Source organism: Pararge aegeria, chromosome 17, assembly GCF_905163445.1.
Source record: "Pararge aegeria chromosome 17, ilParAegt1.1, whole genome shotgun sequence".
Classification (NCBI taxonomy): domain Eukaryota; kingdom Metazoa; phylum Arthropoda; class Insecta; order Lepidoptera; family Nymphalidae; genus Pararge; species Pararge aegeria.
Genome location: NC_053196.1, coordinates 10800120 through 10816730, shown reverse-complemented (window position 1 = coordinate 10816730; position 16611 = coordinate 10800120). Strand labels below are relative to the sequence as shown.

The following is a 16611-nucleotide window of genomic DNA, read 5'->3' as shown; positions in this document are numbered from 1 at the left end:
TTCTTTCGATGGATCGTAGAGTGCCTTTGATATTTATATTTTTACGAGCTGTTTGTTTTTATTTTACTTCTTGGAACTGTCCTTCTCGTTGGTATGCTCGTGAGCATTTACAACTACGGATAACAGGTTTGATTCCCTGTGGCGGTTTTCTGAAAACAACTCAGTACCTACCCGAAGTAAGGCACCACGGTAAATTGTCTGTTTATAGTGTGGAGAGTCCGAGCTCCAAATCCTTGCACTTTTATAAGAGAATCGGTCTGTAAATAGAAGTTTAACGTTAATATGATTAGTAAATATTAAAGTTGGAATATTTCATAACAACATGATTGCCAAGGGAATTTAAAACGTTCCAATACATACGACAATTAAACATTGTGTTAAATCCCAAGTATCACAAAAGATAACAATTGATGAATTACTTAATGACAAGTTTTCTGTAAGCAGGCGGCCCTGCATTTATCACAATATAATGATTATTATATTGTAAAATGTTGATGTTGGAAAGGAGCAACTACTGAGTTTCTTGACGGCCTCTTTTCAGCAGAATGTGATTTCCGAACTGGCGGTACAGTCATAATATACAGACATACTTTTGAAAAAACTTATATTAAGTAGGCCTGTAATTGAATTTTGAATTTGAATTCGAGATAATTAATCTCGTATACGATTTCCATTAGAGCTAACACGATCTAAAATCACGCCTTTTTGTACTGACCACAGCTGCTGATACAATCCTACCAAAACATCACGCTGTCGAGCCCCAATTTCAATAGTGTTTCCGATTGCGATGACCCAAATAACTGCCATTAGTATTAATTAGTAACTACTAAAAGAAAATGAGCAATTACTAAAACAATCGAGTCCGGGTTACATTTAATGAATAAATGTTTTAATTTCTATTCAGAATTTCTAGTAAGTAAAGCAAAGGAATTAGCACACAATTCCTTTAGATAATACAAGTTGAGCTTAGCATGTGTTAGCAGAAAAAACAAGCGTAGTTATGCAACATCGTTTCCGCTTTCGAACGATTCGATAAATATAGGCAATGTATCTATCAGATGCAGTCTCTCAACTAGGACGCATAGCCTTTCAAACATCATTTTAATATAAAAAAGCCATCATAGTAATCATTTTTTTTTTTAAATTGAAACGTGTGTTAATACGAGAAAGATCTATCCTAAGACCTCCACTCGTATTAACAGTATGTAAGTTTGAGCCAAGTCAACAACCATCTTGGAGCATGCATAAATTTATTATATACAAAACACATTTAATAAATAAATATAATAGAGTTTAAACTTCAATATAAATCTGAATAAATATATCTCTTAGAGTAAGCCACATCGCATTAAATGTAGAAAATAAAAAAATATTTCAACTTTAATTTTTAGGCATAAAATATTATTCCCTAAAAAAAAGAGTCCGTTTATCGTCAAGACAATGTTATGTTGATATGGCCCACGTGATGGTAAATGGAAAACTATCGTCTATAAACAGAGCGACATTTCGCAGGGCATGCAAAGCAGACGTCCTGCAAGTGTGTGCCACCCTGTGCCCATCAACCTGAGGCGTTGTGTTAAGGCTCATCATCAACAGCCCACAAGCGTCCACTGCTGAACCTTTCCAAGAGCGCGCCACCACACGCGGTCCTCCGCCTTTCTCATCCAGTCACCTTTTCAAGGCCATGTGTCCAGCGGGCTGGAGGTCGTCTCACACTGCGGCGTTGTGTTAAGGCTCATGTTCCTTTAATTACACGGACAACTATGCCTAGCAGACCGGAACACAGCAATACTGTGTGATAGCAGATAAGCAGGGCAGTGTAGTATTCCCCCGAACGGACTGTATAACCCAAGGCTACTACAATACTTTATTTAAAAATCTGCTACAGCAGATGGTACAATTTACATGGTAATATAGAATCGGATAGTATAAAGACTACATATTGGTTTCATGATTTTATCTAGCGGGTCACGAAACTACAACACATCAACTTTTGTTGTAACGTAAAACAAACGCAAACGACGACATCGTATTCTTTCTTTATCGTTACATTACAATATTTCTTCCGAAGCTTTGTACGCTTCGTGAACATGCTTCTTAGAGGTTTTCAAGTAAATTAAACAGTCTGCACACATTCACCGCTTGAGACAAGAAAGGAAATTGTTTGGGATCAATGTTTTAGAGAATAATGTATTATTATATATTGCGCAGATTTGTATAATTGGTCTGCGAACAACATTGTTCGGTGCTTAATAAATCGGAGATATATAAATTTATATTATAGGGCTAAATTAATAAAATTTTATAATAAAATTAATTATAGGTACTATATACAATAAATCAGCCAAAAATGATTGGAGAATTGTGAAATGATTATGAAATAGGTAAGTTTTGAAATTTTTGGCTACACGAGTTTGATTCGAAAAATTTCACGCAATCCCAGCTAATTGATGGTAAAATGTAAAAGTAGAACGAACGATTAACGATTCTATAAACTAAACTAGTGAAAACGTAGGTATCGCAAATTACTCATTAATTATAAGATTTCATAGTATCCATGTTTTAGGAAATAAAAGAAAGTTTTTACTATTTACACTCATAGTGTTTGACAAAATAACGGACTAGAAAAAACAGCTCGGGATGCAATAACATAATTCTTCATAACTTCGAGATAACATAACACAACATAACATAACTTCGAGTAATCAATTTTACAATTATTTAAAACTTATAATAGGGTCGAATTCAAATGACAAACAATGTTTTTATCTTCATGATGATATACTAACTGAATTGATATCATGATTAATAAATAAAAAGACTTTTTTTATAGAATGAATAATATTTGTCAACAAGTCCAAATATTATGTTTTTTTATTTATGTTTATACTTACTTTACACAAAATATGTGTTTTACCTATATGAAACAAAGTACTTTAAAAACTCTTTAACATCAAAGTATGCACTCGTGTTTGAACCAAATAAAATATAAATAATTTAAAGTAACAAGTTAACAGTAATATAAATTAAGAGAGTATCAAAGAAACGAGTTACTTAATTGAAAAGAAGCGCTCTAAAAGAAAATAACTAAACAGCAGTGTAATACGGACGCCATAATAGGAGATAGAATAAAATGTTTCTTGAGATCGATGCATTTTCTATTACGCTGTTAAAGTTGAAGACAATTGCAGTAAATGCTGTGAAATCTACGAGTTTCTACTTCCTAGTCATGCAACAAAGTAACCTTCGCTACAGTTTATTAACAATAGAAAAAGGTTTATTTTTAATTATATACCTAGTAGTGTAGTCAGTAAATTTAAAAACGCAATGATAAACTTATTTTAATCTCTGGCCGTTATAGAAATGCTTTCTTTCATCTAGAAATGTCAATATATACAATAATAAGTTGTCGTAACCGTTCTATCTTCTAAGCGGTGATAGCGTAGTGGTTAGGGCCTCGATCTACCCGATTGGTGGACTTCGCACACCTTTGAGAACATTCTGGAGAACTCTCAGGCATGCAGGTTTCCTCACGATGTTTTCCTTCAACGTTGAAGCAAGTGATATTTAATTGGTTAAAACTTAGAAAAGTTAGAATTGCGGGCTAGGATTCGAAATCGGCCCCACAAAAGTGAAGTCGAAGTCCTCCTACCCACAGAGCCGCTTACTTACTAACTTAAAAAAATTGATGTTTTAGATGTGATGGTCTTGAATTGATAGATATACTCGGTGAGGTTGATCTTAGGTTGTCTCTAACAGCTCGTACTATGAGGTAAATAGATTTTTCATTAAATATAATTAAGCTTAGATTTACCATAGTTGGGTGTTCCACGTTACAATATTATGAAGTAGATCACCTAGGTATGGTAGTTCCACGAAGGCACACTTAATATTTGAACAGTTTAAACGTAGCCGGTGCGTTATCGTGCGCTTAATTTCTCAGAACCTACCTACCAACAAAGTCTACACATAATTATAGATTCATGGAATTTAAACCTGTAGCTAGGTCTTGATTTTCCTTGATAGATATCAATCTATCAAGACAATATAATGCATATAATCGATATTGCGCTTTGTTATTTAAAAATAGTAGTAATTTAATCATGATCGTTATGGCTTATGAATTCTCTCAAAAGCGAAAAGTATAGCTTGATGAATGAGCTTAGACCTGCCAAAGTCAACCTCTGAAACCTGTCTCACAAGCCCGCCTACCCACATTATAGCAGTGGTGGATCTGAACATCTTATTTCACTCTCCTATGAAAGACGATACCTGAACCCAGAAATTAGGATTTCAACTCATTCTATTGCACCAACGATTTATCGGTCATGCTTGCCAACAACGCAACTATTGCGTTTAAGATGTGTAGTGCAGTGCAGTGTCGTTCAAGATTAAAACAAGGGTAAGGCGTATAAAAGGGCGAATGAAACATTGGCCCATTTATACGAAGAACTCAAAAAAAAAAAACTAAATAGGGGAAAAGTTATCTCAAAATCCACGAAAAACTAAACTAGTGGCCACGATTTTATAATTTTGAATGACGATGGATTAGTTATGCCATCGTCGTCGACTACTGCCTACAGTGTTCAAACATACTGCATGTTTAGCATGGCGACATAATATTTCTTGACGGGGAATCGAGAAAATGTTTATCTTCTCCCACAGCATGGGCACACGGTTGAAAATAAAATGCAAATAATATATGTGTAATTTCAAACAATGGTTCATACAAATATTTTATAGTAAATGGATATATTTAAAGACAAACTGCCCAACTTCAAAAGTAAGCTACTAAAAATACTTTTAGCAAGTCAGATTTTGTTTGTTTAGTTCATGAGAACAATGTTACTTTCTTATTAAAATAATAAATATAGAATTAGTTTACTTTTTATTTCATTATGTATATTTAGTTCACTTTTATTTTATTTTTTACATTTCCTTTTCATATTATAGTGTCTATCTTCATTGAGCGACGACCTGATTAGTTTTTATGCATGTTCTAGCTACCTATAAGTTGAATCATGTGTTTCATTAGAAACACACAATCTTAGGCTATAACCATATTATGTTAATGTATTTCATTAGATTCTGTTGGTGGTGCTTTGAATAAATAAATGTTGAACTAGTTATATAAGCCACAGCGGAGGGTTAAACAACACCAAAATTTCCCAAAACTATTATTTGAATTTAAAAACTACAATGGTGTTTTAATCTTACTTTCAACTAAACGACACAATGTGCGGACCGATGTGAGGCTAAGGGCAGAAGCAACCAATCTGTTTAATTAAATCCATGTTACGTCATTTCCATGATAGTTGGGAGCCCATAGCTTGCTAGATGAAACAAACTTCTCCTTTAACCTGTTGCCGTGCCTTGGCTGGTTAACTAGTTACGAGATGATATAATCATAATAACATTTTTGTCTCCTGCCTAAGCTAGCCGTGCTAAGAACGCCATTGCTTGTTCAGTTTTAGGTACAAGTCAGTAGGTATCTACGCTAACAACGTCAGGCGCATGCAAAATTAACCAAGGATAATGAGGCAAGCTTCCGAGCCATTCATCCGGAGTGCGCAAAAGTAGAGTATGGAGAGTCTCACGTAACGTGCTGCAGTGAAATTAGGATATCAGTAATTTTGAGAAAATTCTCACGTGGTTTTTTAATAATAATAACTTGCTGTTGCTCGCACATAATTTATTAATTTGATTGTGAGATGGTCATAACAAAAAAAAACCCCGGGAAAGTTTGTTGATAACTCTTCTTAGACAAAGTCGCTTTTAGTTACCCTCCTAGCTTTAGTTTTAAGTTATGTTATAATGTATAGATAGAATGTAGTTATCACCATCTTTAACATTAATGGTAACATATCGTATGTATGAACGCTTGTTATTTGCTTGTGATAGGTCTAAATGAAAACAACAGTTTTGAATTTAAATTCTGAATTTTCTCTTTGTCAGCGGCAGAAATGAGCACAGCGGTAGTACTTCATTGGACGAGCTCTGTCACAAAAATCTCTACTACAACTGGTACGCCGTTTACAAAGTAATACCATATTTCAAAAACATTATACTATGAATTGTCAGTTCCACCTAGCAGCTTATTAAAAGGTGACGTGATATCGTCCCGTTTCAATTATCTGATTGGTTGGCAGACACAGTGAAGGCTAAACTGTGGGACTTCATAGGAATTATTGTGAATCTTAATTAAACTAATTAACGTCGCACTGCTAAGCCCAGGAATCCTCTCGCAAAGGATATACTCGTGTATGTAGAGCCTAAGCTCCAGCTCTTGGTTCTCCTCCGATGTATTTGACGGGATATTATTGATGCACGTTAATTAAACTAAGGTTTAAACATTAGGCTCAAAGTAACTAAAGTTTAGCTTTTTTTTCTATCCTGGCATGTATTTTCCGCTACATTCTTTAGTTCGTTAATAAGGGACAGTGAAATAAGAAGCGAGGGAGCGGAAGCAAATTCCTTCATTTTTACGAAATAACTGACGTCCTGATTTCACAGCGACATATGTATTTTTAATGAATCTTTACGAACGTGGATCTACGCATTCGTCGACGAAAGGTTTCTTTAAAATATTAGTTAGGAATTAAAATGTACTGTTAAGTAATACTGTATGTGTAAGTATACAATTGAAAGTTAATTATTAGCGCATTTTGCTGAATATTTGAAGAATATAATTAATCTTTACTAATATCATAAAGAGGAAATTTGAAACTACTAGACAACAATTAAATTACACGAATTGGAAATTTTGAACAAAAAAAAATCGCAATCCGTTGTCGAACATGCTAAGCACCAAACCAATGTGGTAATTCAAATTTTGCCTCGTCTATCAAAGTATATTTTTAATTAAGACATTCAAATCTGTAGACAATGTTATCTTAGGCCAGATGATGATGCCCCTCATTTAAAACCACTTTTATCATAAAATTATTATCTGAATAGCCATTTATGACAAGAGTTTAACTAATTCATAATCATCATCAAATCAGCCTTTCATCTCTGCAGGAAATACGCTTCTGATATCTAAAGAGACTGCCAGTGACGGATTTTGCTTAGACCGACTCTTGAGGTAAGATACGTTACCCGAACCTGCAAACTCTTTCGACTCCAAGGGCCTGTTTACCCCGTTCTGACAAGCTTCGGATAGCCACATTCTTACTTATTTTTATTTTAAGTTCTCTTTGTTCAGCAGTGGACGTCCAAAGGCAGAAAATATTATGATGATGATATAACCGGTATGATATCAGGTCCCGCTTCTAACCTGTCGAAAACTTTATTAAATACAGATGCTAGTGATTATTATACGAGAAGTAAAGACGAAGTTGTGATTATTATACGAGAAGTAAAGACGAAGTTAGAAGCTCGTATGTTGTGCAACCATCCAGTTACTGTGTTTGTGTAGTCGGAGGCTTTGGTCATCGCCAGTGCCAAGCATTTTAGCATTCTGGTACCACGCTGCGTAGAAACCGAGAAGGGAAAGGCTTTTAAACTGCCATACTTCGTACAGGTTAGCCCGCTTCAATCTAATAGGGCTAACTCATTTCACTATCATAACCTAGCCCTCGTCAAACAAAATATTTCATAAAATAGTCAAATTATTATCCAACTATTTTTCTTCATCTCTCTCTTTAGGTACAAAGATAATATGTATATATGAGGTACTTAAAGACGTTGCACGATTGCATCGGTAGTAGCTCCAACACGTTTTAGTACAGAAGTAAGTTAGATAACTTCAACGTTACTTTAGCAGCATACAAAATTAAATGAGAATAATGAGGGGAAGCTTCTAAAAGGTTAATGGAGTACAGATAATCAAGATGGTCGCATTCTACCTTATGCATGGATTAATAAATAATCCTCAGGTAAGTTTCTTAAACTGAATTATGATGTAGAAACGCCAGTCCCGCTTGAAGTTTAAATGACTCGTTACGGTACGACTTTCTACTCCCTTCGTCTCAGGCCTCAGTTGAGTCAACTAAATAACGAGAAATAAGTTCAGGTGGATATAAGAAATTACGTAAGATGCTAAACATCAATGGGACCCACATATAAATAATTTATAGAACAGACGTAGCTCTGCAGCACACGCGGTTACAAAGATACGTCTTAATATGACAAATAATATTCAGGATTGCATGAATGATAAAAACGTTGGGTATTAATTGCTCTAACCTCAGTAAATATAAATTTGATTGTGAAACGGTGATAACAAAAACAAACCCCGGCTAAGTTTGTTTGTTAAGACCAAGACGCGTTTAGAAACCTTATAGCTTTAGTTTTAAGTTAACGAATGTAGTTATTAAAATTACCTAGATTTAAATTATAAAATATTATACCTATTAATAATAAACGTTTCATAAGTGCCGTGATGAATAAAACAGGAGCCTTCTTTCCTGAGGCGCGATTAACCTGTGTTTGCATAAAACCTTACATGAATGTTGGCAAACAGAAGTAAATAGAAGAAAAAAAATCAATTTTTATGACTTGGAAAATTAGACTTATCCTGCCTTGTATTGGCAGGATAAATCAATTTTTTTAAGTAGACGACACGTGCTTAATTATTAATTAAGGTTGGTATGTTATTAAGTATAACTTAATAAAAGTAGGTCAGGTCGAATAGTTTCGGGATTCAAGTAAGTTTTGCTTTGAGTTCTCGGAATAGAATAGTAATAGCTAATATGAGGGTATTATGAAAAATGTTGAATAGTTATTGAAAATGTCAGGTTGGCTCTAGTTATCATCATGTTTCTGGTCAGAATGGTGCTGAATATAGGTTTGAAATTAAAATTCCAATATGAATCTATAGATTATTATTTATAGAATAAACAAAACTTCTTCCTAGTAATATATTAATATATAAGGCGATAAAGAGAACAATAGTTAGAGTGAATCTACTCAAAGAAATAAGAAAAAGTGAGATCCGTAGTCTTTTCCTAGGGTTACTGTCATACGCTTAACTCAGTGATTTACGAAGCTGAAGTGCAGTGAGTGGGACACATAGTTGTTAAGGTCCCATTGAAGTTAGGGTCCCAACGATCAAAAGTGAATAACCGCAAAAAGCAACGTTGGTATGACAACAAGATGTTAGATGTCATCAAATCACTCGCTGGGTACAAGCGGCCCAAGATCAAGATCCAAGATCCAAAGGTCAGGCATATGAGTAATGGGACAAAGCGAGGCAAATTGGCCACCTGACAGGGCAACGAATGGGTGGTAAGTCCGCCTCGTTTTACTTGCGCGCTGGCACTCTCAAAGAGTATACAAAGAAGTTCGCTCACTTTACTAAACTCAATACACATATTATTATGCACATACCTATGACCCAACGGTAGACGTCAATTTCGTAGAGATAATCATATCATGATGTTATATTGATTGATATGTATTGAACACAAAAACACTCACACTGTTGTTGTATACATTATGTTAACCCAATTTTTAAGTTATTTAAATTTCATGAATGTAGATCCCACTAAGTTTTATTAATCGTATCCGGGGTCGAAGTTGTGGCCGCTATTCAGGTTTCCTAGGGCGGGAACAATAATAATTACATTCTCGTACATTGTGACATTGTTGAAGTGTTTTTCTTTTGTAGGTATTTCTTTTGTTCTTTTCTTTTTTTACATAAATAAATCCTTACTAATATTTTAAATGTGATAGTTTATATGTTAGTTTTTCCTTCTTTCACAGAGCAAAAATTTTAGTTTAGTTTATTAACCGGTGAGTTATATAGGGTACATTTAATCACTGACTTTTTATAGCTACTTACCAGAGCTGAAAGGATGTTAATCGAAATTGTTAAAAAATACATGTACCTTTAGGTCTTGGAATAATAGACAAGACCAGATACTTTTCACCCAAAAAAACCTTATCCAACCGAATAAAATTAGTTTGCTAATCGCTGAAAGTACCAAATGGATTATGTTTTATTTTTCATTCCATATCCTAATACTTAGGGAAGGTCTATTACTATTTAACATCCTTGAGGAGTCAGCAACGGGCGTATGATGGTCGCAGAGTGAAGGATTGAATGGCATTTTAATAAATAAATAAATAAATATACTACGACAATACACACATCGCTAGCCCCAAAGTGACGAAGTGTAAAGTGATATGGGTACCAAGATGACTTATGAATATTTTTATGAATAATATAAATAAATACTTATAATATACAGATAAACACTTCAGTTATCTGAAGTTATACGTATTACGCGGCGGCGGAGTCGTATGAATCCGCTAAGTGCTTATGTTTAAAATGCGTAACTAAGCTTAGCTAGGACCTATAATAACGGAGCAAAATGAATATTTAAGAAGAAACGGCCTTTTCTAATAAGTGTTAATTCATAGGATGAAGTTACAAAAAGTTATGATATTGGCAGTTAAGATAGAATGTATTCTTGTCGCTGGAAATATGTATTTCCAACTGCCATAAACACGCTCCGTACGTCCGTCCCGTATCAGAGAATAGGTACGTGTCCTCATTTCTTGCTTTTGGCGCAGATAGTATAGTATAGGTACAATAAATAAATTCATAAAATATTTCAGCATTTCAACAGTCGAGCTTCGTAAGTTAACTAGTAAGCTAGATTCATTCGGATTATATTTCGGATCAGACCGTAAATTGTTGTTTATTTTTGTACAAACAAAATTGAGAACATTACCCCAAATTTATCTACGGTCCTGCTTATTAACACTAAAATCAGCAGCATTTTCCTTAAAGTCCATTAACCCGTATTGAAGAAGCGTAGATAGAGAGTCTGAGTTCTCGGTATCTCTCTTTTGATTCCTGTGCTAAGTTTTACCACAGGATTAATGTTAAAGCATGGTATTCTTTAAAATAAGGGGAGGGGAAATTAGCCCCGCTTTGTGATGATAATGAGATTTGTATGAGAACGGTATCATGATATTTTTTTAAATAAGTAAATGTGAAGTTAAAATATTTAACGAATAGCGCGCACCTACCTACTACTGGGTGTTATTTAATAGGCGTGTAAGTCACTCAACGATAATACCAAGGCTTTCCACTTTCAATAACTACGCCTTATAAATGAAACGAAGGTACAGTTGATACAAAATATTTTTTAAAAATCGACTTTCTAAAGGAGTATTTTGAAGACGCACGGGCCTAATAAACTATTTAACGGAGGACTTTAAAATACTTGTACAAATAAATTATTATGTTTGGATGCTCGACTCGTGTAACTAGTAGCAGGTCTTAAAAGGGTTATTAAAATAAAGTTTTTGTAAGAAATATGTTATTGTTGCTAAAACGTAGATATTATTATATAAGTGTATGCCGTGTGGTGACGCCAGATCAGAATGCAGTTGTCACAACCTCCCATCTTCCCGAGTGTATCGAATGAGGCGAGAAAGAGAATACAAAATAGAACGGGCAGCAGCGTCCTCTTGCTACTTCGGGTTTGTGGACGGGTTGGTGATCGAACACAAAAAGGTCTGTCCAGCGTGGGTATTATGTGCTAACCCTTCCCTTGAGAGAGGCCTTTAGTCCAGCAGTGGACTCCTATAGGCTGATGATGATTAAAGGGTATTATCTATAAGGAAGTTTAAAGGAGCTAAATTTTATTATAAAGCGTAGATATTATTATATAAGTGTATGCCGTGTGGAGACGCCAGATCAGAATGCAGTTGTCACAACCTCCCATCTTCCCGAGTGTATCGAATGAGGCGAGAAAGAGAATACAACATAGAAGGGGCAGCAGCGTCCTCTTGCTACTTCGGGTTTGTGGACGGGTTGGTGATCGAACACAAAAAGGTCTGTCCAGCGTGGGTATTAAGTGCAAACCCTTCCCTTGAGAGAGGCCTTTAGTCCAGCAGTGGACTCCTATAGGCTGATGATGATTAAAGGGTATTATCTATAAGGAAGTTTAAAGGAGCTAAATTTTAATCGGCCCTATTCGAGAGTCGAATACCGAATATAGCGTATATACCACTATTGCACGTCAAGATCTACGAAAGCAGACAAATCGGTGTCATCAATCTTAACCCATTAATGACCCGCTACTGCTGGGCACAGGTATTTTTATTATTCCCCTACAAGTTAGCCAAGGTAGCGGCCAGCGGGCTAATCTTTTGAAGATAACTCGCTTAGCGGTGCCTTTGGCGCTACTATGGTAACTAGCTACGGCCGAATCCTGCCTCCAGAATTCCGTTCTGCCAATCTGCTCTAATGCAGGTTGCGGTAAATAGGAACACAGTCGAAGTCAGGAAGTCGTAACCTCCGAACCTCCCGAGGGCGCGGATGACCGTGAGGATTTCGCCACTATAAAAAAAGGTATTAACTATGTTGACATGTGAGTAGATAAAAGAAGTAAATATATAAAATGGAACGCACTGAAAATGAAAAAAAAAAAATAATCTTCATTTAAATATTATTTCTCACGAATTTTATTATAAGACGTCAAAAGGCTGTATACAGAGGTCGCCTTGCGTATCTAAATTTGGGTATTGTAACGTAGGTATACAGAATATTTTATCGTCAATGAAAACGTTTTCGCAATTGCGAGGTCTTGGAGTGAGCGGCTCGGGAAAGAATTTGTCGTCGAAATGTCAATACCACCACGTCGGGGCTTTAAGTATTATTCAAAGGACCTCAGAAAAAAAATAATTAAGCTTTTTAATATTCGAACGCTGCAAATGCTAAAAATTCAAAATGATAATGTGGTTGTGACCTCGGGCAGGGTCACACGACTCGAGTACATAGTGATAATATCGAAAAGTGGCATTTGCGTATTCGATGAGTTATAAACATCTATGTTTACACGTTTTACGAAGAGGTCGAAAGATAACGCTGTCAGGCGATCTAATTATTACAATTTGCCGATTTCTTTGTATTTATCAGGGTGCGTCAGATATTTTATTGGATGTATGGCGGTTTTTCGACCTTCAGCCTATTTGAGTAACTGCCTACTTACACGACCTAGTTTGCACGATTCAAAATTCAAAGAGGAATAAAATTGGTACTTTCAATTGAAGACATTGCGATTCTACACGTAATTCTTTCAAGGTTTTCGCAGATATTACAATTTTCCTGTTATATTTAATTTACTGTCGCATGAAACAATAAAATTTCTTTATGGAAATTACGAGTCCTCATAACCTAACAGGTGTACGGTTTGTAATTATAATTAAGGTACCCACAGCTAGTTAATAAAGTAAAAAAATAAAAGTGACATACCTTAAGAAGCCCAGTGCAATGCTATTCCGTACACTGTTTCCATAACGCAAAATTGTAGACGTGGTCACAGAGCGTCATTAGGAGCAAAATAAACTCATAAACATCGGTCACATAAACAAGAGTCCATACATCGGAGTTGTAACACTGATCAACAAAGCACGTGAACTGAGCAACGCGCCGAAACCAACTGGGACGGACGATCTATTATAGCGTTGCGCGTGCGCAGAGTGCAGACTCGGTCCATTTCCCCCACGCAACTTGCCCCGTTAGAATTTGTCGCAGCGATAATGTGCTTCTCTTTATTTTCTTGTGACCTGCAAGACTCCATAAATGCGTAATGCCCCCCCGTCAATCTGGTTCGCTGTCTCAAATCGATTGACCATTTGGTGCTAAACGCGGTAAGTGCTCGTTAGGCTGACAGTTTTTCTAGGAAGTAGCTGTAAATAATACAATGGCTTAGACGTAGGGAAGATTTAAATAAACTCCGATGAGAAAAATTAAATGCAACCATTTAATATCTATCTTATCTTTTTAACTGACTTGCGTGTTTCTTAATCGGTAGGGGATGTGCTGTAATGACAGTGTTTTTTTAACTAGGTATATTTGCAAGAATTCGGTGAAATGGCGAATACGAATTTGGTATTCGTAATTATGTGACAGTTTTGATGTCGGATGGGCATAAAAATCTATTGCCTGTCTCTAAGCAAGACCAAAGAAAATTTATGTGTAACGTTGCTTGTATGACTTTTACTAGAAATAAGAAATTCTCAAACTCGGTATCGATTATTGCTGTTCAATTGGAGTTAATAGGTATTTAAACATTAAAACATAATATTTACGTATTTTCTATAATTATTACTTAGTAAGGTTTAGTTCTGATTATTTTTTGGATGGACATTATTGCGTGCGTCACGCAAATTACTCTATGGGTTATTACCTTCTGTGCTGTACTAAATTTTAACCAACATAATAAAATATTTAGTTCACCTTGAATAAAAACCTTATCTAGGCACGCTACTAAGTTCTGGTAACCTTTTCCAAATACTGATTATGATTATTTAACGAAATAATTAAACACCTCAAGGTATTTTACCTGTAAGGTAACAGATCTATGCTACTATTTGCACAGCATATTTTTATGACTCTCTTCTAAAGCGGTCCTAAACTCCAAAGATCTAAATCGTCAAAATTGTATATTTAATAAGACTGTGATCTATAGACATAAACAAAAAAAAGAAATTTGTAAGTATTTTAATAGTGAAGTATATAATATAAGGCCAGACATTTCGAAACTTCCAGATGTTTCGAGTGGCATGGCTACTTTTTATTTGGGGTAAACAAAATCCACGCTGATAAAGTCGCAGACAAAAGCTAGTAAATAATAAATGCAAGACGCTACGAAAGCTTAGCAGTACATTCGCGTAAACGGTAAACACAGGCAACACCGTGGAATTATTAAACAACTATTTTACCACACGCAAGAGTTTGATAGCCGTGTGAATTATATATTACTACCTTGTCTACGGGGAATACCGAGGATTAGACCATATCCAAATAAATTACTGTAACTCTTTATATTTTCAGGTATTGATTACAAATTAATTTCAAATATATTTCATAATATCATAATATTCATGAAATAGTTCAAAAAATCTACAACACATTTTAAAACACCGCGTCGTCCTTGGCTGGATGGTACAGTTAATGTTTGTATGTTTAGGTGTTCCACTTTTCTGAATCCGCTTGGATTGGATTTGCACTTACTCATTAAAGCTTTCTAAACAGAACCGCGTTTAATCGAACTTTAGCGTCGTTCAATTTTGGATCCAGCGTGTCATAAGAAACGGGCGTTCCAGCAAAAATCTGGTGAATGATGCTAACTTGAACGCTGTTATGGACGCAGTCTGGGTGCGGCGGCGTGAGCTTCGCTTTGGAAATTATCGCTTTCGCTTTAGTAGTATATCACAGATCATTGCAATGTAATACAATGATTTGATTTAATTTAAATTATTTTTCTGTTGTAAATGGGTCACAGGGTTTGCACCAACTCATAAAAGCTACAGATTGATGTTTAAATGGCACTTCATATTACATAATACCTAGAGGTTTGCCTCGAAGTTTGACCTCGCGATATAAGTATGTGCGTTTTTGGACGGTTTTATACGTACTGTTTAATAAAATACTGATAAATATTTCAAGTTTTTTGTGGCTTTACACATTATATGACACGAAAGGCTATATTAAAATTAAACGCTTAAAAATTGGAGGGAGACATCACATAAATTAGTATAGTATGATTTTTGATGAGTTATAATATGATTTTCTTAGGATGATAAAAAGAACTGCCCATAAAACAAACACCTTGTTATTCTATTAGTAACAGTATAAACAAAAGCTTGCATTACGTATAGCGGATCAAAAACCGCCACAGGTACTTTATGCTCCGCTGCAGGGGAGTAGAGAATAAGTTCCTTATCAAGGGTCGGTTTCGAGTATTGTTGCTCTGTAACGTCAAAGTAAAATAAAATTTATATTTCTGGTTTTAAAACTGAAATTCGTCCGCACTTCTGCAACAAGCGATCCTGGCGGTAAAAAAGCGGGATTTTAGAATTTGCGACTCTAAAACGAGTAGATTAGGTCTAATTTGATTCTGCGATACAGTATTTCGATACTCGCAACTGTCTTAAGGATTGCGAACATGCCAATCTTATACTAAGCCTAACGGATAAACTTTTTGAATTAGCTCGGCTGGACGAACTGACCCAGTGGGGTCTCAGCCGCATCAGCGGCCCTACGTACGAAGGACGGATCGGGCCAACTACGTACAGATATAGGACCAGGAACAGATCAAGCACAAGAAGGAAAACATACTGAAAGGAATATAAATAAGGTAACGTTACGTTTAATTAACATCATAGAGTATATTTATTAATTTTTAACTCAATTTTATTTTCGAATTTAAGTGTAATAATTAAGTAGGCACATATTGTAAAAATTAATTTAAGGATTACTATGCTTTGTATAAGGTACTAAATTTAAAGATTGGTTTTTCATTTGTGACTAGTTTTATCATACTTTTTAAGTTCGTCTTAAAAACAAATTGGTGTCCGTTTGACCCGAACCACGACCACCATCGGTTGCCTTTGTAGCATGGAGTACACTATACAAGGTTATGACAGAGACGACCGGACATAATAACAGGCAGTTTACGTGCAATTTAACCTAGGTAAATTGTGAGACCTTCCTATAATCGGTGAATCATTAAAGTAATCCAAAGGTAAGATATATTAAGGAAGTCAATTAAGTTAAAATCATTTGCGTAGAAAACCACTATCACTGTCTTGGAAGGATGTCTTGAGGGGTAATTTCATTAAAAATAGATAAGGCACGATTATTTC

At 35.3% G+C, this 16611-nt stretch overlaps 1 protein-coding gene across 3 annotated transcripts in view; it reads right to left on the bottom strand.

The window, feature by feature from the left end:
* The window catches only part of LOC120631101 (protein gustavus), a 123576-nt gene that overhangs the window by 35352 nt on the left and 71613 nt on the right, over positions 1 to 16611 (bottom strand). Inside the window, exon 1 of one of the 3 annotated variants that reach the window (XM_039900541.1) lies at positions 13214 to 13479. The exons of the other annotated variants lie outside the window; for them this stretch is intronic. The gene's annotated coding sequence lies outside the window, so the exon portion shown is untranslated. Of the gene's footprint in view, positions 1 to 13213; positions 13480 to 16611 lie in introns of those variants that run through there. 3 annotated transcript variants of the gene reach the window in all.